The sequence below is a fragment of the Phragmites australis genome, chromosome 19, assembly GCF_958298935.1.
Source record: "Phragmites australis chromosome 19, lpPhrAust1.1, whole genome shotgun sequence".
Taxonomy (NCBI): Eukaryota; Viridiplantae; Streptophyta; class Magnoliopsida; order Poales; family Poaceae; genus Phragmites; species Phragmites australis.
In genome coordinates, this window is record NC_084939.1 from 10,560,804 (window position 1) to 10,587,184 (window position 26,381).

General features: G+C 42.6%; 1 pseudogene; it reads left to right on the forward strand.

Moving 5' to 3' along the window:
* The first annotated feature begins 851 nt into the window (after nucleotides 1-851).
* The window catches only part of LOC133900187 (glutelin type-A 3-like), a 40,298-nt pseudogene continuing 14,768 nt past the window's right edge, over nucleotides 852-26,381 (forward strand).

Here is a 26,381-nt window from a genome sequence, read left to right on the forward strand (position 1 = left end):
ATAATTACTTAAGACTTCACAACTTAAGGCTTCTTTAGTGGAACTTGCCCTGTGGGCTGATAACGTCAGACACCATGAACTCAACGATTCATCGTCGAATATCCGAGAGTGCACTGGCGTCGATAAATTATGTTACCATGGAATTAAACTAATTACTGAAATTAGTTATGAATAATCTTGTATTGAACTTACCCGCGCGATTTGATATTCTTTGCTCAGAGCGTGAGGAGCATGTTCCACGCAACATAGAAACCATAGGTGTTGCCCGGTGGTTGTTAGTGGCACTGCTGAAAAGAAACTTTACTATTAGATGAAAAGAGAAAAAAACAGCAACAGAGAATATTTGGTATTTTGTCAAGAGTCTACAAATAAGGACATAGTTAGATTCAAATCTTAATGGTATTAATTAATGAATATCCAGTATCATGGGACTTACAATGTGAAGACTCGTAGTAACGATACATCCAGGCCATCAAGGTTGAAGAGGTCGTATAAGTCATTGAAACCCACAATGATGTAGCCATCTTGATCACTTAAGAAGTGTCATCGTTTGTACTGTACGACTATGGACTGATCATTGTTGTCTCTACAAATCTGTACATAATAATTATGTAGGTCGATACATGCTTTTCCCGCCCTTGCTAGCTCATCTACCGTCATCAAGGGCTTCCCATATTTGAATTTCGTGTTGGCCTGAGTCCACACTGGTGCAATGTCCGTGGACTTCTTCATCGGTACAATGGACTTCGACTTCGCCGGTACAATGGCCTTTGACATCTCCGGCAGGGGCTTCTTAGAGTCTTTCTTCTCGACCTCCTTTTCCTTCTTCTTTTTTGGGCTCTCTGGGGGAGATGGTACTGGGTCTGGAAGCAAGGCTGTCGAATGCGGAGGAGAATGCAGTGAAGCCGGTTTCTCTGGGGGAGGAGAAGGTAGTGAAGCTGCCTTCTCAGGAGGTGACCGGCGTGGTGGCGATGCACTTGGAGCTCATCCAGAATGGGAAGCACTGGAGACCACGATGTCGCCTCTCTTCCACTAGATCCTTTGATGAAGAGCTTCACCGAGAGTTATGACTTCCTCATTGGGGGGACCTCCAACACGTGATCAGTGGCATTGCTATGAACCATATCCACCGTAACCATGGCATAGCTTGCACGTATCAGTACCGTATGTAAGATACGGACGCCTGGAAGCACCTGACCCCTTACAACCTCGATGTGATATCCGCCAGGCCTGATTGCAAGGCTGCAGGACGTGGGCCCTCCTAGTAGGTCGATTGTATCCGGCTCAGTCTCGATAGCAGCTACTTGTTGCTTGACCTTCCTGGAGGCGCAGCTACTCTTCCCTGCAGCTCTAGGGCTAAAATCCTGTGGCATAGAAATCTCTATTCCCTTTACTGCAAGCTGCCCCATGATGCTTGAGTAAACTTTCTAGGTGATGTCCCATGTCAATGCATCCACATCCACTGCATCCGACCTCTTCCTCTTTTGTACATCCTGATGTCTTCGGGAAAGCCATATTTCCAGCCTTGGGAACTTGATACACCTCGCACTCAACCTGGGTGCTCCGGGTTTTCCAGCGCCACTGTGAGAACATCACTTTCCCTGACCCCGGTGAATGAACCTTGGGTGGCTTCGGCTGCCTTTTCTTTGACTTTTTCTACGACTCATTGGGTTTCACTGTTTCTGAATGTGATTTCCCCGCTATCGGATAGCTCACCCCTTGCACGAAAATATGACCGTGATCGTACCGGGAATTGATTCCAAGGATTGTTGTCCTCTGCCTACCATTTCGCCCTTTTCCCAGCGTAACCTGCTGCGTCAGTCCTGTGGTCATGCTTGTTCTTAGCCCGAAGCTGCTTCTTCTTTTCACTCTCCATCTTGAACTTCTTTGAGCTCTTCATCTACACAAAAGCATCCAAATCTTCCGGTTTCAGGTGTTTGTAGCTCTCGTAGGGTGCCACCCCTTTTGCTAAGTAACGATTCACAAGCTTGCTCTTAAAGCTTCGGTGAAGTTTCGCGATAGCTTTCATTGCTGCATTGACCGTGGCGTTCTTTTGACACTCGCTCATGTTTCCAGGGTACTCCAGATACTCCATGATGACATTATTGAACAAGTCCCTCTTCACTTCGTCACTGAGGTCATTGAACTTAGTCGTTATCGGCACCCTCTACCAAGCAATGCGCCTTGCGACCCTCCGAAATATTTTAAGGGCCTTTTCATCCGTAGGTAGCCCATCAGCATCGATTCCTATGATGGTAAACTTGTCCGTCGGCCACTGTGTTTGTGTCCTTGGCTTTCGGGCGCGTGCAACACTACCAGCTGTCTGGCTTGGAGACTGCGTTGCCGCCATCTAGTGAGAAAAAAAGGGAGTTGACATAAACAAAGAATATTCCTCCATTCAACAAGTATAAAATGTATTGACTCGCTCATATCAAAACCTCTTCAGTGGGATTGTATTCTTCATCACTTGCCCGACGTCGGCTCTCCCGATTCGGTGACGGGACAGGGCTCAGGCTGTGATACTGGCTTTTGCTGCTGCCGGAGGAGGACATCGGGTGCGGGCTTAGGCTCCTATCCGCCCCATCTTGTGCCGGGGTGGCCTCTAGTGCTAGCATCCTCTGTGCTTTTGGTTTTTTAGGGGTGACAGTCCTCTTCTTCACCATGGTTTCTTAGAGGAAAGAAAAGGAATCAAGGTTAACAATTTTGATCCAAATTTCACCATTGGCTCCAACTAATACCTAACGAACCTTATCACGCAACTAACATATATAAGTAACCGAAAAGTAACACTAATAGCAGATATACCACAGTCCACCAATATCCCATTTCTTAAGTCACAAAAGCATATATAGGCTTTTTTTGGGCAAGGAACTTTGAGGATCAAATAACATACACTAAAATGCCATTGCTGATCCGATCTAGAATTGGAGAAGGCATTAAATTTTAATTTTGAAACAATATGTAAAATGTGGCTAACTCGTGCTTAACTGCTAGCTTGAGTACTAGGCTGCATCCATTTTGTTGCAAAGAGGCATGGGGCATCTGCTCTCAATTCAGCGTGTCCTGATGGAGGAAGTGTGATATTGGGGTTTTATAATTTACAGTCAGTTAGGGGCATACAATATGAAGCATAAATTGTATAGGATAATCAAATTTGCTGTCAATGTACTATCCAGGTGTGACTACTTCCTGTATGAGGGTAAGGCGGAACATCGATAACCCTAACCTTGCTGATACATACAATCCGAGAGCTCGGAGGATTACACATCTCAACAGCCAAAAGTTCCCAATTATAAATCTCATACAGATGAGTGCTATCAAAGTTAATCTATACCAGGTAAAATACACACAACAAATTTTTCTTGGTGAAAAGATAGCACATGTATTATTCTAGTTGCTAAGAATGTGTTCTTTCACAAAACTTTCTATGGCAGGATGCTCTTCTTTCACCATTCTTGAACATCAATGCTCACAGCATGGTGTACATTACTCAAGGGTGTGCATGGGTTCAAGTTGTTAACAACAGAGGGAAAACAATTTTCAACGGAGAGCTTCACCGTGTTCAGTTGCTAATTATACCACAACACCATGTAGTGCTGAAGAAGGCATAGAGAGAGGGATGTGCATATATTGCATTTAAGACCAACCCTAACTCCATGGTGAGCCACATTGCAGGAAAGAGTTCCATTTTCTGTGCCCTCCCAAATGATGTTATAGCAACTGCATACCGCATATCAAGAGAAGAGGCTAGCAGGCTCAAGAATAACAGAGGAAATGAGTTTGGTGCATTCACTCCAAGTCACTCCTACAGGAGTTACCAAGATGTAGCGTGGCGACGGCGACGGGATCAGGGGGCGATGGTGCGTGGCGATGGGGCGACAACGAAGGGTCGATGGCGATGGGGTGATGGCGACAGGTCGATGGCGACAGGTGGACGGCGATGGCCCGTGGCGGCAGGTGGAGGACTACGGTGACGGCGAACCCTAGCTTTGCGCAGGCAAAAAGACTTAGGAAAAACGAGACTGCGCGCGCGGGGACTAGCTAGGGTTATATACAAAAAAGTCATAAGTGACGGGTGATAATATTGCCCGTCACCTTTTACTTCGACTCGGCCTGTACATATCAGTCATAGGTGACAGGTGATAATATTACCCGTCACCTATAATTATAACATGTCACTTATTGTAAGTAAAAGGTGACAGGTTATAATATTACCCGTCACCTTTTACTTCGACTCGGCCTGTACATGTAAGTGATAGGTGACAGGTTATAAATGTCAACTGTCACTTATTGTGTGTAAACGGTGACGGGTTATTAATATCACCCATCACATTTTACTTCGACTCGGCCTGTACATACAAGTGATAGGTGACGGTTTATAAATGTCACTAGTCACTTATTTACTGTAAAAGGTGACGGGTTATTAACATAACCCATCACCTATTGGAAGTAAAAATTCAAACATGTCATTAATATTACAAATTTCACACTAAAATTCAAAATTTTCATTTTCGTGCTTTCTTGACATGGATCCCTTTGTTATGGTTGGGGCAGATGTATTGAGTTTCCTCGATCGGCGAAAGGCATGGCACAACTGCAGTAGCAAAAGGGGGGATTTTATCGAATTGATTGAACTCCTCCTCATCAACGACGTTTGCAACTCTGACGATGCGTCTTTCCCAGCGAGAACCATATAGCATTTCTTCTTTGTTGTGTCAGTCACATAAAAGACTTGGCGAAGATCTTTAGCGAGTATGAAGGGTTCAGACTTGTATCCGACATGTGTGAGATCAACGCTAGTGAACCCATACTTGTCATTAGTGACACCCTTTGTCCCACGTACCCAACGGCACCAAAATAGGGCTACCTTGAATCCCAAGTAGTTTAGCTCCCAGATCTCCTCTATTTGACCGTAGTATGTGCCCCTCTGCATGTCATTGTCATAAGCTTCTATACGGACACCACTGTTCTGGTATATGCTCTTCTCATCTTGCGCAACCGTGTAAAATGTGTATCCATTTATATTGTACCCTTGATATGTCATAATTGTGTATATAGGTCCCGATGCCATTATTTTATCAGAGCACTTGTAGGAGTACTCGATTGTCTGATTCGATCTCGAAACCAAGTCATAAACCTTCGCATATGTTGCCTCGCAACCCAAGCTTCAGTTTCCCCTGGATTCTCTTCAAGCAGCATCTGCTTGTGCTCATCGACATAAGGGCACACTTTGCTCATTTGTTGCAGCACGAGGAAATGATCTTGGTCGTAAGCCTTCGGATCAGGAGTTATTGCCATCTTCCCCAGAACTCCCACACCTGCGAGCCTCCCCTCATGGCGAGACTTAGGCACTCCAATTGGGTTATTTGGGTCAATGTAATTAACAGACCACTCCAATGCCTCTTCTGTCGCATAACCCTGTACGATGCATCCCTCAGGAAAGGCTCAATTCCTTAAGTACCACATGAGAATGCCCATATATCTCTTGTATGGAAACACGTGATGCAGGAACACGGGGCCAAGGTAGTGTATCTACTTCACGAGATGAGCAGTGAGATGTACCATGATATCGAAAAATGATGGTAGGAAATAAACCTCAAGAATACATAGAGTCTCAAAGTGTCTTCTTTCTAGCTCCTCCAGCAAGTCTAGATCGAGCACCTTTTGTTCAATTGCATTGAAGAAAAAGCATAGGCTCAGGATAGTCTCGCGAACCTTTATTGGGAGGATGTTCCTAATTGCTACTGCAAGCAGTGACGTCATCATCACATGGCAATCACGGGACTTCATCATAGCGAAATTCATTTTTAGCTATTTCACCGAGACAAGTCTTGCGATGTTGGACGAGTAACCGGAGGGAACTTTCACACTGTGCAAGAACTCGCAGAGAGAGTGATAGCTGCTGGGGGTAGGTGTTTTCCTTTGTCCGTATCTTGTGCATGGAGCTCCGACCTTAAGCCCATTTCTTCAAGGTTAGCTCGTGCGTTCTCATGATCCTTTTTTTTCCCTTCATTTGGAGCAATGTACCGATCAGACTCTTGCATATATTCTTCTTTACATGCATGTTGACGATAGAGTGACGGACATCTAATTTTTCCCAATACTCTAGGTCGAACAGTATTGATTTCTTGTTCCACATTCCTAACTGTTCATCATCCTTAGAGGATTTATTTCGCTTGCCAAGGACAACATTAATATTCCTAACCTGATTGTGGATATCTTCCCCGCTGAAATGGCTCGGAGGTAACGCTTTGTCCCTTGTGCCATCGAACTGCTTGTCCATGTTTCGGTACGGGTGTTTCCTAGGAAGATAATGTCGATGCTGCATATACACTATTTTCTTTGAGTTGTTCAACCTCAAACTGCATGTCTCATCTAAGCAATGGGGGCAGGCTTCACCTTCTCTTTTACTCTGACCTAATAAGTTACGAAGTGTTGGCAGATCATTGATGGTGACGAACAACATGGCGTCCAAGGTAAAGTACTCTTGCTTGTACTGATCCCAAACCTCGACGCCTTCCAACCAAAGTTTCTTAAGATCATCGACTAAAGGCCTGAGGTACACATCTATATTGTTGCCAGGTTATTTCGGTCCTGATATCAAGATCAACAACATAATATATTTCCGCTTGTTACAAAGCCAGGGTGGAAGGTTGTAGATTGACAATACAACAGGCTAGGTGCTATGTGAGGTACTCATGTTACCGATGGATTCATGCCATCCGTGCTCATAGCAAACCAAATATTTCTCAATTCTTCGGTGAACCAACCAAATATGGAATCAACGATTCGCCACTAAGCACAATCTACCGGGTGCTGTATCATTGTGTCGTTCTTACGACCCTCCTTATGCCAACTCACCAATTGGGCCTCCTTTCTGTTGGCAAACAGACGCTTCAAAAGGGGAATTACAGGAAAATACCACACCACCTTCCTAGGACCACATTTCCGTTTCTTGCCTTCGTCCCCATCACCACTGTCATTCCTACGCTTATATCGATGGGTTCCACACACGGAGCATTGATCTAGCTCTACATACTCTCCATGAAACAAGATATAATCCTGCTTACATGCATGTATTTTTTCTATTTTCAGTCCTAAAGGGAAAATTATCTTCTTCACATTGTAGAAGCCCTCGGGCACAAAGTTTCCCTCCGGTAGCATGTCCCTTAGCAGATCCAGCAATGCTTCGAAACTCTTGTCAGTTCAACCATAGGTTGCCTTTAGCTGTAGAAGCTTTAGGTTCCCAAAGATTTGCGTGTACTTCTCCTTACAGTTGGGATAAAGGGGCGTCTTGGAATCTAGCACAAATTCCTGGAATTTAGCAAACTCACCATTGTTATACTCGTCGTGCCGCTCAACATCCCGCACCATCTGGTCCACATTCTCCACAAAATCCTTGAGATCATTATCATTAAAACCTAATATGTCCTCATCCCTGAGATCATGATCCATTTCATCGGGTGTAAGTCCTTGATCCACACTGTCGGCACTGAGGGCCCGATCCATCTCTCCCTTGTTAAGGTCTTCTTCCCCATGTTTGTTTCAACATGTATAATTCTCTTTAAATCCACGCATGACCAAGTGTGCATGGATATTGTCTAGTTTCGGGAACTTCTTTTCATTCCTGCAGTCGCTACATGGACAGTACATTGATGTTATACTACAATCTTTCATATCCGCCAAGGCAGCACTCAAGAAATGCTTCACCCCGCTCAGATACTCCGTAAAAGTTCGGGTCTCGAGGTACATCCAACTTCTGTTCGTCATCTACAATTAATGTAAAAACATTCATTCTTCATTAATAATGACCTTAATTTTGTGGTTAAGGATGCGATTAAAATCTCCAACAAATACACTAGATCTATGGCATCTCGCGGTAGATCGGCCAAACCTAGTACCAAATCTAACATAAATACAACTCACTTGTACTAAGATTTTGGATGAAGATGCAAAATGACCGATTACAACTTAAAGCACAACAAATCTACCAAATTGGGATTAGAGGAGAAGGAAAGGGGGAGATACAAACCTTCAAAGAAAATCGCCAGAACTATCGCGCAGTACTGTTAACTACTATTCGGCCCGCACAGTAGCTGCCAGCTAGTTTTATATAACAGATATAAGTAATAAGTGACGGGTGATAATATCACCCGTTACTTATTACTACTCATAAGTGACGGGTCATATTACGACCCATCACTTATTTCTGGAATAGGGAGACCCGTCACCTATGCCACGTCATAAGTGACGAGTTGTACCATAACCCGTCACTTATGGCTGGTGCCGGGAGAACTGTCACTTATGACCAAGTTATAGGTGATGGTTTTAATCGTCACCCGTCACTTATGACTTGTGCCGGGAGAATCGTCACTTATGACCAGGTTATAGGTGACGGTTTTAATAGTTACGCGTCACTTATGTTATAGGTGACGGGTAATATTATTACCCGTCACCTATTATATGTTATAAGTGACAGGTATACACCCGGTCCCGACCAGAGGCGATATAAATGACAAGTATTGTAATGATCCGTCACTAAATTGTGTCTACTTTATCCGTTTTTACGTAGTGTGACCAGATAAGAAACACATATAGCAGCAAATAACCAACTGTCCCTGCCTAGAACCACCTTCACCATGTTCCCACTAATTTGTCCATCCTCTCATCTATGACATTGCACAATAATTTGGAATTACGTGTTGGGCTTCAAAGTACTTCTGCAAGAGGTAGGGAGTAACAGTCAAATATTTACACGGAACAGGCGCAAAACCTCGGGAGTTTACATCAAGCCCCAACGAAAATCATACTTATTATTAGTCAGTACAGAACTGGAAGCTATTAAATATCACTACAATAATCACACAGCTGTCGATAAGAGAAAAAAGAACAGAACTACACCACTTACATTAAGACCCAAAATGCTTCACGTACGACTGGTCCTTCCGATTGGCGCGTACGACAAGCACAAACACATGGTACAGTAACCCAAGGGGTACTGTAGCTAGTGCTGGTCGGAACAGCCGGTTCGTATGCATAGCGTCATTCCATTAAGACAAGCATAGAACAGATTTTACAACGAGAATATCTTAAGAATTAATTTCAATGCTCCAGGCTGTGTGTTTGTACAGCCTAGGCTCATTAGGCTGCGCCTTTATTTTTTTAGATAAAAAAGCTTTATTCTGAAGCTGAAATAAGATTATGTCCTCTGCACTGAGCAGTGGACGTCCCGGGGTTTTCAGAACAAAGTGCAAGCCGTCCTAGATTATTATAAAATCAGCCCAAAGCTGGACGCCACAGCGCTAAAACACTAAAAACACCATGATAAAAGCAACATCACACATGACATAGCCAGTGGCTAAACCGACAGCCATGACCCCCCCCCCCCAAGATCTTTATGTTTGTAACCTCCAGTGTACGACATGCAAAAGTGACAATGTCCCGGCCTCATCCTTCTGAAGTAACGACCAGAATCACAGCCTGTAATTACCTATGAAGATCTCTCCTGCATGTAAGTAATGTTCTTCTTATTATTAAAAACAATATTATTTTGGCTTAACCACATTGACCAACAAAGTGCTGCAACCCCAACCCAAATCTATAGCCTGAATTTTGATCCCACACCAGCTAGCCAGTTCCCAAATATATTAGTAATAGATGTAGGTGGGGGCAAATCAAAAGCATTCTGCACTGTTCTCCAAATAAATTTTGCAAACTGATATTCAGGAAAATAATGTTGGATTGTTTCATCATTGTTACAAGAACAACATTTTGAGCTACCATTCCTATTTCTTTAAATACCATAGAAACACTTTTTATTTTCATAGGTATCTTGATTTTCCATATGGAACGATGAGAATAAGGGAAATCCTGATTCATTAGAGCATTATACATCAAATGTATAGTAAATATTCAATTTTGATGTTGACTCCATTGAAACTTATCTCTTTGATCCAATAGGTGTATTATTGCCAATCTAGCAATCAAGTTGTGCCATGACAGAAGCGTTTTACCCACTAACGCTCTCCTAAAAGCGACATTGAGTGGTGTGTTCCCATCACATCCTGAACTCTTGCTTTTCTCAGCTAGCAATATTAAAAAAAAAATGAGGGTATTGTCGCTTGAGGGGGGTATTTCCTATCCATGTGTCCACCCAAAATCTTATTTGGGAGCCATCTCCTGTGATCAAATTTCCCAAGTTTAAGAGTTGATTCTTTACCTTCAAAAGGCCAATCCAGATATGTGAAGCCCATGTTGTTTATCTACTTGAGTAAGTGTCTTACTTCCCAAATACTTCTTCTAAGCAATTTTTGCCATACCCCTTCCTCGTTTAAAAACTTGAACAAACATTTTTTGAGAAAACAATTATTTTTATATCAAGGACGTCCTGGCCCACTTAGATCTTTGGATCGACGTAGAATGCTCCATTTAGCTAATCTATACTTTTTTATGGTTGTCACTTTACCAGAAAAACATGTATTGAAAGTAATACAATCTTCAGAGCACCCCTCTAGGTATCTCAAAGATAGAAATCATAAAAATCAATAGGCTAATAAAAACCGAATTAATCAAGACAAGTCTGCCCTCAACGAACATATGCTTGCCTTTCCAGCTAATTAGTTTGTTTTCAAATCTTTCTTCAACCCCCTTCCAATGAATATTTCTTATTTACCTTTGGTGCAAAGGTATGTCGAGGTATTGAAAAGGATATTCTCCCATTTCACACACAAAAATATAGATGTATTGCGCTTCTTCCTCCTTGGCTTGACCGTAGCAAAATAATTCACTATTATAGAAGTTTATTTAAAGACCGAACAATTGCTCAAATGCACAAAACAATATGTTAAAGTTTTTGGCCTTTTCAATATCGTAGTCCATAAAAAGAATCATATCATATAAATATGCAAGATGGACAAACCATTATTGACAAAATGTGCACCACCCTCTAATTGGACCGTCTTCTTTAACTCTTGGAATTAGAATGGTCAACATATCTGTAATTATATTAAAAAGGATTGTGGTAATAGTGGGTCACATTGTTGAAGGTCTTTTGTAGTTTGGAAGCAATTACCAAAGTGTTCATTCGCTTTAGTACCAACACTTCCACAGGTGACAAAGCTCTCTATCCAAGAGCACCATTTGGTTGAGAAGCCTTTCATTATTAAGGTTTGATGTAAAAAAGAGCATTTAACATTGTCATAAAATTTCAAGATCTAATTTTAATACATCCCTTCCATTTTCTACCTATGTGTTGACGCCAGTTATTATACACTTTCAACATCAACTTCTCCCAATATATGGAGGAGTTATCACCATGATTGTAGATTATTATAACTAATATTTATGATTTTGCGACATAGTCCTTATAACTTCGTTTGTAGGAAATAAGGCTCAAAACGGTGAAATGTGATTGTGCTAACACAAAGCCCAGTTCTCCATCCAAGGGCCAAAAACCTTGGCCCATGAAGCCTAAAGCATCCCCTGAACGTCCATAAGGCCCAATACGCAAAGCCTAAGCTCATAGGTTGGCACACAAGTCTTCTAGAAGGTCCAACCAAAAGATCCTCGAAATATAGAATTATTCATGCAGTCCAGGAAAGCATCATATTCCAATGAACATTCGAAGTCCAAGATGGCATTTTCTCGAAATGCAATGAATACCTAAGTTGTATATCTCGTTGAGAGCTTCGACTTTCACAAATTGAAAACATGATTTGGACTTGGGAACTAGGAAATATGTGCCCCACAATGAGTGCTGCACTGAGGAGTCCAAATCTAGACATATCATCTTTCAATGCATTTTGGGAGTCAAGACTACCTTTTCAAGGAAATTCATAACAGACAGTGTTGTACACTTTTCAAGAAATACAATTTAGAGTCTAAATTCATCCAGTATGGAGTTACAAGTGGGAGATATCATCCTTGGAAGGGAGAGCTATGAAAAAAAAAAGTCTGAAAACTGACTTGAAAATATGTAAAATGAGTTGTAATTTACCTCAATCAATAGATTCTATTATAGGCCAGTGGAACACACCCAAAGACACACCTATAGATTCTATTATAGGCCAGTTGAACATACCCAAAGACACCTCTAGACTAGAAATATGACCCCAGGGTGCTCCTAATTGTATACCAATACATAATTTTGAGTTGAGATCACAAAAGACGGCCTCACACCATCAGCTTAAGCCATGTAGTCTAGTTTTCTAGTTTCTTCTAGTTGGCTAATTAGTGCTCTAATTATAGTAGCGCTTGTTTAAAAATGCTCTAATTAGGGTCCAACTAGTCATGGTTCTAATTAGACCAAGGTTTAAGAGTTGAATTCGATAACCATCAGGTTCACTTATGAAGGTGTTCTAATCATTTATCTTATGAAGATTTATTTGCCTTGCTAGAGTATGTTAGCTATCGTGTTTCTCTCTTGGTCCTGGTTATTATCATTATGCTTAATCATTTATTTAGGCAAGACTTGATGATTAGCTAGTAGATGTGATCCCGTTGATTAGATCTATTAGTCAAATTCTAATGGTAACTAAGGTATGAGCTGAGCTAGGTATTTTTGGCCAAACACAAATCATTCTCAAGCTCATATTCAACGAATAGCTTAGGGTGCGCATACCCTTCCTACGGGACAACATGGGGAGGACAACCATGAGGGCTTAATTAGTAAGAAATAATCGGGGGACAATAATAGATTTAAATATGCTTAGATTAGCAATGGCAGTATCTGGCTACCGGGTTTGAGTGTTATTGAATATCTGGCTAAGACTCATAATTTCGGCTATAGGTTATGTGCTATCGGCACTCAGCCATTACTCTTCATTCATTGTTTCTGATATGGAATTGAGCTTATCGTAAAGGTTTATCTTATTAGATTATGCAGAAAAGTATATGGTTTGCTTGTTGATCCTTGGTGACGATGGATAATGGACAGTTACCATATCCAGGTACCCCAGGGTTTCCTGTAGTTCCCACAACATATCTTTATCTTTGGCAAGGGGATCCTTAGAAGAAAGGAAACTACTTGCGGGTATCCAAGGCATCTCATAACCGAGAAAGTTATCTCCAAAAATAGGAAGGAAGAGTCTAAAGGATATACGACACCCCCATATATATACAGAACCAAGGGACCCTGTGGAAAAGAAGGGATTGAGGGAGAGAATAAGTAATCACAAGCAATACGAGTTCCACAAGCCCATACAATCCAACAGGAGCCAACAAGGAAGTCATCAACTAGGTTTAGATCCATCCAGACTAGCTACACCCCCTTGTAATAGGCTCAGATCAATACAAGATAAATATGACGTAGGGTTATTATCCTCAGGGAGGCTCGAACCTGTCTAGAAACCCCTCTGTGTTTCCCTTGAGATTCATCTACTCAAAGCATCCCCCTATTCTTCAATAAATTCATTAGATCGGTGATTTACAAATCGTTGACAGCTGGCACAGTTCGTGAGGATCATGACAAAAGGCATTGAAGAGTCTACACACGACATCCCATTGCCATCGCCTAAAGCTTCACCAAAAACTGATTTTTTAGACGAGGGGTTCTACGACAACCTTACCTCTCTTCCCAAGGAACTGGTGATCAATTAGGTATATTTTAGCGTTGAACTTTCTAGCGACGATTCAAGTGATGAGATAAGTCAATTTATGGATCAATGTGCCAAATATTAAGGTATCGAGTTCGAACCACTCAATTGACAAGACAACTATGGATGTTCGATTCACAACAAGTTGGGATCAATCCCCGTAACTTCTGATAACATGGATTGTCAAGATACTAACCCAATGAAGCATGATGGATATAGACACCTCCTCCAGGGGGAGGTTACCCCTGAGAAGTTTTCACCATCTAAAACGAGGGTGATGATCTGGGTCCTCTGGCCTTGATGGAAGACAATGGTCAGCCTCATGCGGACAGACCACATCTGGCCCTTATCATACAGTCCCTTGATCATCAATAGGGGGCTAGTCATTTTAAATCCACGACTGCAAAATGGATCCTCCTTCTACAAAAGGCCCTCATGCGCCCTCCAACCACAGATCTGGCTACCCTAGCTAGTAAGGATTTGGTAAACACGATGGTAGACTTGACAAAGGAGATCATACTACATCTCGAGAATTGTCACCTAGCCCTAGTTGGAATAGTACTAACCAGGGCAGGCCAAGCAATCCTCTATCACGAGATGCATCTGACCCGAAGAGGCGTAACCTTAGGAACAAGACTTCCCAGAATGACAATCGGGCAAATAATCGCTATCGTACCTCAACGGTCAAAGGTCATCCAATCAATGACTTGCATCGGTTCATCGACAATCGGCAAAGACGCTCAGGGGCTTCTGACACCCCCATTAATCTAATCAGGAAATGTCATGACATCGATCAAATAGGGACCAATCTCCAATTGCCGTGGAAAAGACTCCCAGGGGCGCTGAAACCAAGCAAGGCACCATCAATGGGTGTCTGGCCTTCTCTCTAGATTTATGGAACATAAGTTGTCCAGCAAGGTTCCATCCCGGGACGATCAAGAAATATAATGGAAGCATAAATCCCATTGAGTTTCTCGAAATCTATACCACAACCATCCAAGTAGATGGTGGGAACCAGAAGGTAATGACAAATTACCTCCATACAACCCTTGAAGGGGCAGCCAAGATATGGTTGACCAATCTATAGTCAGGGATAATCTACTCATGGTAGCAGCTCTGCGACGTGTTCTGAGCTAACTTCCAGGATATGTATGTTCACCCTGGCATGAAGAACGATCTCCACCGCTGTGAGCAAATAACGAATGAAACATTGTGCGAGTTCATGCGACGCTGCAGCAACACCTGAACACTATCCCCAAGATTAGTGACTACGATGTCATCTAGACGTTCACTCAAGGGGTTAAGAGTCGGTGTTACATTGAAGACATCACTAGAAAAATGCCCGAAATAGTTAAGGAGCTCATGCAATTGTTGATAAGTCTACTAGGAGCGAGAATGTGCTCCTCTATGTTAAGGAAAAGACTTAGGGCATCAAGCGTCCTCAACTTGGACTTGGCGGGGACAAGGTCCGGAGCAAGTGTAAGAAGAACACCAAGGGAGGTAAGGGCAAGAAAGCTAAATCTAATGAGATTTTTTGCAGGTCTGCCCGACGTTCGTCCCAACCAGTGTTCATATCTTTCCCAGGGTAGAAGCTTTACACCAAGCTCCGGCGAATGTGACGGGAAGACTTGGTGCGATTTCCACCAAACTGACAACCACAGCATCTACGACTGCAACCTTTGGAAAAAGGTGGTCAAGGTGAAAGTCAAAAAACATCCAAGAGAAAGAAGGTCCAACTCGCAACCCAAAACAAGGGCTCTGACTTAGATGGCAGCGAGGATGACACAGACATGATGTCTTTTCAGCCGGATAGAGAATGATCAACCACATGTTCGGTGGTTTTGAATCCTATGTGTCCAAGCAACAGCACAAGACAGTGGCCTAAGAAGTCCTAGCCACTATTCCTAATGGTCATCGAACCGTGAAGTGGTCAGACACATAAATCTCCTTCGACCAATAAGACTACCCTAATAACTTCATACGGCCAGGCTGCTTTCTGATAGTGGTTGAGTCTATGATAAACAATTGCAGGGTTACTTGAGTCCTTATCGGTGGAGGAAGTTCCTTGAACATCCTCTTCGCTAATGCACTCAGAGGAATACAAATCTCCAAGTCTACGATCAAGCCAATTACTCAAGCCTTCCATTGTATAGTACCCAGATCCTCGTCCACTCCAATTCACCAGATATCGCTACCCATCACCTTCGGGAATCCTAACAATTTCCGAATAGAAAAAATCATGTTTGATGTGGTTGATTTTGAGACGCATACAATGCCATCTTAGCAAGACCTACTCTTGCCAAATACATGGTAGCCATGCACTACGCTTATCAGTGCGTGAAGATCTGTGGACCCGAAGGAGTCATCACCGTCCAGGATTGTCCTAAAGCAGGCCTCCGATGCGACATGTGATGTGTCGACATGGCAGTTCAGCACCTATTAAGCGAGGAACCCAAAAGCTCAAGGATCATGGTGAATAAGAAGTCTCAGTAATAACCACGATCACATCACCTCGAGACACACACCCAAAAGACTCGAGGGATCATTTTCATGATTCATCCGAAGCTCATAAAATAGCGTCTAAGCTACCCCTAAAACAATAAGAGTCACTACTTATCGGCTCAATTTAGTCTATGTTGTTTAGGTTTAAGAGAATGGGTCTACATAGCTCAAGGATCATCAAGAGTCTCTGTAAGTTCTAAGTGTAATTCCCTAGAGTACCTCCTCATAATAATAAATCATATTGCCCATGAAGTTGATCAATTTTCTTTTTTCTGCCTTTCTTGTCTTTCCATGCATCTTCATGCTTGGCAAACGGGGTAAAACACTTCTCGGATCCTGCATCCTAAACGTGCACCTGTGGCAGCGAAAATTTTATCTCGACCTAAGGGAAATATGAGTTCCTTTTACTTTAAAGATGTTGTTTGCTATATGGACTACCCACCCGAAATCTCTATTTCTGAGTGAACAGTTGTGGGCTTAATAAGTACTAGGAAACTGAAAACAACATAATGTGTACCATCTGATAGCAATTTCTAACGAGAAGAGAAGGACCATTGTGTCACAAACGTGGGGTTGCGAAAGGGCTCCATATCGCATTCCATGAGTTACTGGGGGCTACGATGCCTCCCACTCAAGCAGACATAAGGCTGGTCATAATAAGTGCTCCGACTAGCAATCAACACGTCTCTATCTAATCAACGGAGTAGTAAGTCCACGATATGCTGTCAAAAGAGTTCAGAACAAAGTACCCCCATCTATTGCAAAAAGCATCTAAAAAATTTAAATAAATAAAATATTTATCTTTTAGCCTATCTTCGAACGAATACCTTTAAAAAACTGAGGTAAGCCCCATTTCGGGAACTTATACCCACACATGCACTCAATTTTTCAGACTGCCCATCTAGGAATCCTTCCCTAATAGCCAGCGAGGGACTTCATGTATACCATGATTGCAAAACTTGTCGTGCGCGCCAAACCTTCGACTAAAAGTACCCTACTTACTTGGAAGAAACAAAGGCTGAACACTGGTTTAAAAACTCCTTTGTATTCAAAAGAATGATATAGTCATACACAGGTGTTCTAGTAGAAATAAGAATATCCCATTTAGCAAGGTTTTTTGAGCTCTTTTACAGATAAGCTAATGGATAGATGATTACAAAAAGACCTAAATGAGCTACTCGACAAAGAGGAAGGAGAGCCTTCGACCAACGAAGCTTCACTGACTAAGCAAGACTAAGGAGAGATTCCCTTGTTTCTCTCCAACCACTAGTGCCAACGGAGGAGACCAGGTCATCGATGTTGTGGCCCCCTGCCGAACTCAACGATGTCATTGCTCGATCATCGACATCTTTAATAACAAAAGGTTGGGAAGAGGCAATGGCTCTCCACCCTTATTGTCGGTGTAATTGCTCCGGCTACTCCCTCTGGTCATCCTCACAGGAAAACACAAGGATGGAGAGGATGAAGCGGCAGGTGTCTTGCCGTCTTTAACGAAGACATTGCCGGATGCATTGTTCTTCTCCGCCTCATCCTCCGCTTCTTCCTCCTATATTTACGCTCCAAAATATCCCATTCCACCTCATCTTAGACCTGAGGTGCTGTGGGCTTGCTGTCTTTAACAAGGACGCCACAAGTCACAACCCTTTCTTCAACTTCCTTGTCAGAAGAAACGTCGACGCCCTCTACCACTAAACCAGACTTTGTAAGAGATGATAGAGGAGTAAGGGGTGTGTACTCAGGGGAAGAGGGTGAGTGGGAAGAGGGCGTGTACTCAGGAGAAGGAGGAGAATCCATGATTGAACTTGAGTGTGGTGCAGCTGAGATCTAGCAGCAGAAGGTTTATATAGACCAACAGGTCAGGAGGCGACACGCCTCACCTACGAAGCCTTAACTCCAGGTGTAGTTGCGTTACGAGTCATGGGTGCCCAAGCGACACTTGGTTATCAAAGCTATGTCTTTTCAGTAGACCAATGCGGACGAAGAGTCGGACTCCAGTGCAGTCGTTTACCCATTGAGTCTTTTAGGGCATAGGAGCAGTTGAAAGGATGGACTAACGATCCCTTTGAATTCATGAAGGAGAATCTTTTTCACCACCACGCAAACTTTCCGCTACCACAGTTCAACTTCTATGCCTAGCCAGCGATGAGCCTTATCTCCCTTGTACTTGGCAAGGACAAGATAATTTTTTGGACCGACTAAGAAAATCTACCCAAACAGAATACCTTCTCGAGAACTCTTTTAACAACTTGGAGGTATTCGAAATCCTGAGTAGGTGATCTTAAAGACCCAGGAAACCCGATTGGATGTTTTATCCTAATCAGAAGACCAAGTTTACTCGATGATATGGTCGGACAACATTCATCATCTCTCTAGCTCTCTTCCAGTAGGTACTAACACTGTTAGTGGCCCAGCATCTGCTACCAAGTTTTGCTACCCTCTACCTTCAATTCTTACACATGATCGATGTCCATAGCTGACGACAACAACATCGACAACATGCTATGACAATCTCCACTATGAATATTTTGATACCGCCCTCCACTCCATACTATCTTTTAGAATTGCCCTAAACTTCATCCATAGAGGTGAGGACATTACAAAGGTACGCTACTGTGAATATTTTTAACGTAGATGTTTTGGAAAGATGTGCTTTCTAACCTCAGGAAACAATGGATGCATGACAACTTGAGGATTATTTCTTGGAAAGAAACACAATTCGAGGGGTAAGGCAATTATAAGACTGCAAGATAGAGATCGCCTCCATGAGAACTTAGGCAACCAATGCCGACCCTAATGCCACGCGGCACACTTGCTGAGATCACAAGAGTGCCACCAATTTTACACAGAAGCATCCTCGTGCTCCTCCAAACATGATCCGAGACTACAATTTAGTGATGAATACACCCTCATGCATCACCAAGCATGATGGAATGTCCTCAAACCGCAATCAGCATGTTATAGAAACAATAGATCAAATAGCCAAGAATACATCAGAAGTCCTTCAATCTCGACGAAAACCAAAGCAATCCGGACTAATTCATTATAGTTTCATGTGACACCCGCGTTGGTGCCACACAACACTTTCTCCAACCTTGGGATGTGCGCTCTAGTTTTTGTCAGAAGACTCAACAATTGTTCTAGAATAGTGTTAGCCTATCGACTCCCTACTTTGATTATATGATGAAGCCATCAAAACCTATGAAGGAAAAGATCATGTTATCAACATCTTAAACTACACCTCTGCTAAGCCTATGGCAGATCTTCAAGTCGAATCAATCATCACCACTAAGACTTTCTATGCTACAAGGGCATCTTTTGCTATTCATGATGGCGAAGTTACATACAGGTAGATGTAGAATGAAGCTGAAGATGAAGATGGAATCAAAGGAGGAGGATGAAGATGACTACAATGATTTAATAAAGAGTAAAACTTCCATTGCAGAACAGATTGTCAAGCTACTTAATCCCAAACATTGAACACAACACATAAGGCGTTACATTGAACACAGATGGTGTTACAAGATAAACACGATGAAGTTGCATACTAAAGGCCTCACTCACTCCTGGAAGAAGTACTTCAGAATAGTTATTGCGCACTACTACATAAAAGGTCATTACTGCTGGTTTAAAAATGGCATCACTGCTAGTTTTTAAACCGACAATGATTAAGCAGCAATGACACATAGCCGCAACTCGCAAGCCACACAAGTCACAAGTTTTTAGCACGAATTATGTGTTTGTGTGATTCGTGGGAGTTGAACTTGGGATATCTCACCTTACACGTAGGCTTCTTACCATCTCACCTATCACTCATTGCTAAGAGCAATGAGATATCTTTTCCTTTTGACCCTTGTTAACTGAAAGTTGTGATGATTATTTGGACAGTAAAATGACTTCAAATGAAAAGGTTGTCTACTATAAAGTTGTAGACCTTGTCAGGGGCTACAATTTTTATATAAAGTTTGTCTTTATTTGACTTTGTTTGAAAAAGTTATAAATTTCTAAAATTTGTCATCAATGTCAGTTCGTATTATGAGCCGATCACTGCTGGTCCATAATACGAAGCGACAATGATAATCCAATGAGATATTTTTTGAACTAACATTTATTGTTCATAACTTGTGATGATTATTTAAGAGTCAAAATGACTTTCCGTGCACTGTTCTGTAAAACAACTATAACTTTTGCATACAGATTCTGATTTTGATGTTCGACCTCTACTTTCGAAACTAACAAGGAGATGCATCTGAAACAAATACAATGATTACACTGGTACCTTTCTTGACCCCTAAAAAGGCTTAGAAGACCATCGACAGGAACTTTGAAGTGTTAGTCAAAAATTTACCTTCTCCAATTTGCCTGAAATTTTTTAAGATATAGTGCTACATCTAAAAGTCAGTGTCGTGCAAAGTTTCATCAATTCTAGTTACCAAACTCACAGTAAAAATCTTTGAAGTTACAGTTCTCAACTTTGTAGCCCTGTATGTGGCTTTTTCAATCATTCCTACTAGTGTTACACCACATCCGACAATTTACTTTGTGGTCCAGTGTGTGGTTTTTCCATCGACGGTTTTTACATGATTATTTGGGCATCTATATTGCTTCAAATAAAAAAATTTATCAACTATAAAGTTGTAGATCTCATCAAATGATACAATTTTCATATAAAGTTTTTCGTCATCCGACTCTATATAAAAAAGTGATAAATTTCCATAGATGAGCTGCATTTTATTGTCACTGTCGGTTTATGACTAAAACCGGCAGTGATAATCAAGTATCACTGTCGGTTCATTATCACTACCGATTTTTTCTAAACTGGCAGTAAAAGGAGGCACGGATGACTTTTTTCTGTAGTAGTGACACAATAAGAATTGACAACAACTCCGAAGAATCAACATCAAGCATGGAGATGGAAAGTTGTGCATCTGTAGTGAACTTCAGATAATCAACTATCTTCCCTAATCTACAGTAATTTAGAAACATTCAAGCACCAAACATGCAAGCAACAAGGAGGTACACCAAAGTGGACGACCTACTAGCCAACTCACTGAAACAACCAGGGAACATTGCGTAGGAAGAAGTGAAGTAGCTGTAGCGCCAAGTGTATCATCACTTCACGTTGGCTCTGGCATAATCGACACGATGAAGTGAAGGAAAGCTACTTGGACACCTTCGGCATACTGCACAAGGACCATGACTTCACAACCTTAGGTACATAAGAAGTCAAGATCTTTGACTATAAACAGAGTGCTTTCGGGAGGCAACCCATTTTTTGCATTTAGAGCAGAGCATATAGTGCTACTGAGAGGGCAACTCAGATCTTGCATCTTTTAGAGTGAACTAGGAAGCTGAACCTCACCTCAAAAATCTTAATTTGTCGCTAATTAACTCTAAACTAACTTTTGATCTTAATTTTAGATCACCACACCACTCTCATGTTTTTATTTTGATTTTCCCCTGCTGTTTCCAGTTTTTTTATGTTTTTCATCCACCCTTTGCAATTTAGGTCAAACCAATCAATATAGCATATCTAAGCCTCCACCGCAAAAGCCTCTACACACAAATAAGTAGCTCTCATACCACCCAAAACCACACAAAGCTTACCTCACTGCGGACCCACAGCCACCCACCAAAAACATGACCACCCTGACCCCAGCACAGTGTCACACGGCAGTCCCACTAATGATGCGCGGCACCACCAGGACCCACAATACCAAAAGACCACTGGTTTTGCCATCTACTACACAGTCCGACAACCCCACCCACCCACTTTGTTTCCTCAATCATTTATTAGCATGAGTGAGTTCTAGTCTTTCGAGTTCTAGTCTTTCTAATGAGCGATATCTTATCATAATGGCATTTGATCAACGTGGTTCTTTAGCAACATAGGTGTAAACATAGTGTTTAGACTTCGTTGCAGATCAACATCAGTTTAGGTTAATCCTTCTTGCTAGCTCTTTAATCATTTTGCATTGGTTGGTCTCTTCACTTTGAATTGCGCCCACTTTCTTTTACTACAGTTCAAGTAACCTCTGAATAAAAATGGTGTTTAGACTTTTGTTATAAATTTTTGTGGTAACAGAACATTAGCAAGTGTTGAAAAAATTAGCCGATGATTAATCGGCCTGATTAATCGCAGCTCGGCAGGGGAATGAGTTGATTACAGTGAAATCGGCTCAAAATCGGCCGGAGGGGGGAGAGGAGGAGGCAGCAATGGGGGAGAGGTTGAGGTGGCGATGGGGGAGAGAAGGAGGTGGCGGCGGGGGCGAGGAGGAGGAGGTGGCTGCCAGGGCGAGGGGGAGGAGGCAGCTGCGGGGGAAAGGAGAACGAAGGTGGCGGCAAGGGTTAGAGGGAGGAGGAGGCCGTGGCGGCGGGGGAGGTGGTGGCTACGGGGGTGAGGGGGAGGAGGTGGTGAGGAGGTGGTTGCGGGGGCGAGGGGGAAGCGACGGCCGCGGGGGGGGGGGGGGGAGGGGAGGAGAGGGCAGTAGCTGGGGCGAGGGTGGAGAGACGGCAGCGACTGGACTTAGGGCCGGGGGGTTGGGGTTAGGTATAGGGCGGATGGGCTATGCCAAGTCCAATACATCTAAATTGTTTCTTTTCTTTTCTTTTTCTTTTTTCTTATTAATCATATGATGTATTTATTTATGGATTTATGTGTATCAATCATGAATGTGAAAAAAATAGTAGATGCAATGCAATATTTTTGTATGTAAGCCCATCAAGTATTTTATATCAACCGATTAATGGTCAACTAATTAATTTAGTTAATCCTCGATTAACTGATTAATCCCTACTGCTCGACCTGCCGAGCAGCTATCGATCAACAATTTTTTCATCAGTGGTTGTAAACATGGTGTTCAGAACTAGGTGAAAACTTTGATATCGTATAGTGCCTGCCACTAAACTCCACACACAAACATTCACACACTTGCACTCACTAGATTCTCCATTTGTTAGTAGACTAATTAGGCCACAAGTTGAACTTTGAGGACGTATTTCTTTTAGCTGCTTACTGCTTGGATATATTTGTTGCTCCTGACTGTCACCTTGAGCTAGCCTATGCACTTGGACAATTCACTACAACAGAATAGCTCATCCGAGCCGGGTCCATGCCGGCTAAGCTAGAACTAGCACTGATGAAGTATTAGTGCCGGTTTGTAACTTTTTGCGCTCGATCAATGATCGAACCGGGTTAAACTGGCACTGATACTATCTATCAATACCAGTTTATAATTCGAACCGGCACTTATACTATCAGTGGATCCGAAATTTTTATAAACCTTGATTTTAGCTCATGCCTCAGGTCCGGTCCGGCTCATCTCTCTCTTTCTCACTCCCTTATTTGTTCGGCCTCCCTCATCGGCTCGATCTCGTTCTTCCTCCCTCCAATATCTCTTCACCAGCCTCTCTTTCCCCTCACTAGTCTCCCTCTCTCTCCCCCTCACCGGCCTCCTCCCACCCTCCCCCACCAGCAACTCTGCCCCTTGCGAGATCCACGCGGGATCTAGCCATGGATCTCAATAGGGTCGGAGATCCACGCTGCTTGCGGGTATCCGTCGCCATTGAAGCGATGCTAGGTATGGTCCACCGTGTGTGTGTGTTATGCGCCACCGTTGAAGTGATTCGGGGCTCTGACGCTTGCGTGTGTTATTTGCTGCCATTGAGGTGTCTGTGTTCTTATATGCTTTCTCTCTCTGTCTGCCGTGCTTGCTGATGTGTGGGCTACCGTTGTTCTAGTGTGTGTGCGTGCGATGATGGCAGGCCACCGCCATTCTAATAGTTCGCCGTTGTGTCTGGATGACTAGCGTGGTTGCACCATTGTTATTCTATTTTAGGTGGCTGGTGTGATCCTTTATGACCATGTATTCTGTGCTAGTAGCTTGTTGGTGCATACATGTGTGCGCTATTGTTGTTCTGTCACCAACCGAGGTGCTTGCTCGCTAGTGATTTGGCTACCAGTTGATGCCGTCGTCCATGTGCCATGTGTGCTCCGGTTGGTTGTATGTGTATCAACCACCATTGAGATTGGTCATAGGGTGCCTCGCGTTTTCTTGTGTTGGATGGAGCAAGGCTGCGTCAACGAGATGAGCGGCCTCCTCAGTTGGAGCACGACGATGGCGGCGGGCTCCGATGTCGGGCAACGCTGGGCTCTGACTCAATACATCGAGCCGACTTGTTTGCTAGCACTTTTTCTTTTTTTTTTTTTCTAAAAACCTCAACAGTGCCAGTTGTTAAGTTGATAGCTCTCGGCTATACAATGCCGGCTGCAAAACCGGCACTGTTGACCTTTTTGTTGTAGTAATTTTGCTGGCACATTGACATGAACAAATTCGATACAAAGGAAATTCAAGGATGGATGTTTGACGTGTTGAAATTCAAGGATGGATCATATGTATAGTTTCATGTAACATGACTACACCCTCCATTATATATCTTCTTAGCATGAAAGACATTTTTGTTGTCGGATTACTTTTTCAGCCACCCCGGCAATTCTGGTTGTGGCCCCTTTCTAAAACTTTTGATGATAACATTAAGTAAGAAAATCGACCTATATTATTGAATCTTTTTAGCATCTGGCACTTTGCACTACGTGAAAAATAGACAAAGTAGACACTACATAAGTGACGGGTCGTAATATGACCTGTCACTTATGATAAAAGTGATGGGTCGTAGTTGTGACACGTTACTAATGCCAGTCATTGGTGACGGGTGAAAACTTGACCAGTCACCTATGACGACTCATCACTTATAGGTCATCGTAGGCCAGTCATCGGTGAGTCATCACTTACAGGTCATCGTAGGCCAGTCATCGGTGTAACTCATCAGTGACGGGTCTCATAGGCCTGTCATAAGTGACTAATCTGTGACCTGTCACTTATAACCCTCAGCAAAATAGTTAAAAAGATCTTTTATCCGAGTCCCTTCAGGACGCACGCGAGGTTGAGGTGGTTAAGCAGCTACACGTGCGAGGGACCGTCGCGAGTTCGATTCCTACGGAACGCACATTCTAAAAACAGTCTGAAAAATAGGTAGAGACACGTGACGAGTGGTGATAGGTCTGAGTTGGATTGGCTTCGGTGAAAAATATTTTTTAACTTTTTTTTGCGTTCAAAAAGCACGAAAATCGTATATCAGTCATAAGTGACAGATCACAAATAAATCATAAGTGACGAGTCACAGTTATGATCTATTACCAATGACCTTAATAAGTGACGAGCCAAGTTAATTGACTAATAACTTTATTAGTGACGAATTCTTATCCATCACTTATTATATATCATCAATAATACGTATCATCAATAATACGTTAAGAGTGACAAGTATATGATTCGTCACTTATAACGATTATGATCCATTACTTTTATCTATTTTTTACATAGTATTGTACCAAACATTTAGGCCGCTTTTACTAGCTCGTTGAGGTCCGTGAGTAACTTCTCTGTGAACGTCCTTTGGACGACGTCCTCCGTCACGTCGCTTACATCCTGACCCCGACCCACCTGTCGTCGATGCGCCACACCACTTCCACCCCGATACTGAGGTCATGTGCGAACAGCACAGCATCAATGTAGGCAGCACCAGCTGGCTCCCGGCGATAAGACCCTTCACCACTGAGCTGAACCCAGCATGGTTCCAGTAGCATCTAATGCTCCTGTGCCGCAAGATGTGCTGCTGTTGTAAGGACCCGTGTAACCACCCACCCATCTCCCTTTCACCCTTCCCGCCAATCCTGGTGGGATGTGTAGCTTGATCTTTGCCTCCGGAGTCGTGCCATTGGGGAACTTGAGCACATCGACAGACAGCTGGTTGGTGGCCATTTATAGACAGAGGAGAGGATCTGTCGCGGTAGCTACTGGGTGGAACATCTTGCTGCATAATGAGCTGAAGATGACAGCATTTTGGCCATCTCCAATCATATTTTTTTTTTATTCAGTTTCTTTTCCGATTTAAAGTTCCTATTCTTTTATTTTCTCTCATCTTTAACAGTTTTTTTTCGAAGGGAATCGCGAAACAAAAGGATAGAGAATCCTATCCTGAAAGGAATGAACTTGAGAATTCTTTCGTGACGAAAACAGTAAAGAAAAATCGTTAGAGCGCTGAAAGAAACGAAAATTCCTTCATAATAAGATTTTCGTCCCAAAGAGAAGCCTTTGGACATGGCCTTATTGTCCCAATACCCATTACAATTCTCTCATCCAATTTTAGATCATACAGTTTATTGGAGTGGCTAATTGTAAGATTATCAAATTTATTTTACCTTTAAACTACTAGAAAAAATATATATTT